Source organism: Galeopterus variegatus, unplaced genomic scaffold (genome assembly GCF_000696425.1).
Source record: "Galeopterus variegatus unplaced genomic scaffold, G_variegatus-3.0.2 Scaffold14140, whole genome shotgun sequence".
Classification (NCBI taxonomy): domain Eukaryota; kingdom Metazoa; phylum Chordata; class Mammalia; order Dermoptera; family Cynocephalidae; genus Galeopterus; species Galeopterus variegatus.
The window spans coordinates 1-1,784 of NW_007740251.1; the positions used below are offsets into that span (position 1 = coordinate 1).

At 36.2% G+C, this 1,784-nt stretch overlaps 1 long non-coding RNA gene across 1 annotated transcript; it reads left to right on the forward strand.

The window, feature by feature from the left end:
* The first annotated feature begins 294 nt into the window (after nucleotides 1-294).
* LOC103581866 lies at nucleotides 295-1,737 on the forward strand. Its single transcript, XR_549697.1, has 3 exons — nucleotides 295-344; nucleotides 1,469-1,535; nucleotides 1,624-1,737. It is a non-coding gene; the product is annotated as an uncharacterized LOC103581866 (long non-coding RNA).
* The last annotated feature ends 47 nt before the right edge of the window (nucleotides 1,738-1,784 follow it).

The following is a 1,784-nucleotide window of genomic DNA, read 5'->3' on the forward strand; positions in this document are numbered from 1 at the left end:
TATATATATATATATATTTATTTATTTTTTTATTTTTTAATTTTTTTGAATGAGTTGAGGATGCAAGGTTTTATTTTGTTTTTCCTTTTAATAGTGTGATAGATTCTGGGTTTGGACTTTTTTGTTGTTCAGATGGTAATATCATGTAGTTAAAGTGAGAATAAGGCTTAACAAGGAGTAAAATAATGCGTGTAATTGCAGCGAAAAGGTTTAGCTGTTTACTGTATTTTTTGTTTTGTCTGTTTTTGTTCTTTCTTTTTTTTCTTTTTCTTTCTTTTTTTTTTTAATTTCAAGGACCCTAAACTACTGTCAATGGCATATTCAGCTGTTGGAAAACTTTCCAGGTGAGTAAACTCTTTTTTAGTGAGAGATATCCTGTTGGTAAACTGAGAAAAATTATGTCGCATTTAATAATGGATGGAGAATAAATTTGTTGTGATTCTGAAATGAAATGTATTTAATGGTATAGGTTGTTAAGAAATGTTTTCTTTGTAGAAGGAGAAAGATGTGAGACCTTTTAGTTTACATTTGAAGATATTTTACGATATTAAACCGTAATCTGGAAATGGGATTTTGAAAAGAATTGTGTCATAATGAGTTACATTTTTTTTGTACTTTAGAGGCATTTGATTGACCGTAAGTGTTCTTGTTGCCACTTACTGCTAGTCTTTATAATCCCAATAATCAGGTTTTTCTGGTGAGTCTCTTTCTGATAGTGTTTAGATTATGATTCTGATTGGCCCTGTTTCCAAAGATGGATTTTTTTCTTCTGCTTAGTATGATTTCCTCATTTCAGTTCCTCCCGGTTTCATCTTCCTTCACAGTATTTCAAAGCAGGGAGATAGAGGTGAAGCGGTCTCAGTGGCACCATGTGCTGCTTCCGCCCCCAGTGCAGGTTCTGTATCGACCTATGTAGACTAGGACTAGCTCTTCTCTACTGTGCAGGGAAAGGAGCATTGGGGGTCGGAAGAAAGCCACCCCAGATCAACTGATGTAGCACACATTTCGTGGGCAAATCTTGTCCCTTGTCTGTTGGCATGAAATAAGAAAGCCCATTATCACAGTAGCCTTTAGTTTAAATCACAGTTCGGTCTGATCTGTTTTCTTCATGATAAAATCAGAAATGTTAACTGAATGCATGGAATATTTATAGAGGCAACATCTGGAAAATATGTATTTAAGGTTGCTTGGCTTAGACAGTTGAGGAATTAAATATTTGCTTTTAAAAATATTTGGCTTTTGGGGGAGATAATCTAATGATGCTGACATTGTGTTGAAAGGTGAAAATATGAGTGCAGAAATTCAGTATTTAGTTTTTTTGGTGGCTGGCTGGCTTGGGGCTCTGAACCCTTGACCTTAGTGTTATTAGCACTGTGCTCTAACCACCTGAGCTCCCTGTATTTATTTTCTCCCTTTTTCATCTCATGGAAATTTATGATGGTAATGGTACTCTTGTATTCTCTTACAGTCGAATGCCCCATTTATTCACTAAGGATATAGCTCTTGTGCAGCAGCTTTTTGAAGCCCTGTGTAAGGTAGGAAAACAACTGGTAAGTTTATGCTTTTCGTTTGGATGTTCGCTGGGAAACCCTATGGAGGGAAACACTATTTTTATCATTATAGGAAGAGCCCGAGACTCGACTTGCTATTCAAGAAGCACTGTCTATGATGGTTGGAGCTTATAGTACTTTGGAAGGAGCACAGCGAACTCTCATGGAGGCACTTGTGGCTTCGTACTTAATAAAGGTCAGTCCAACTATGTGAATTACAATGGCTGGTAATAT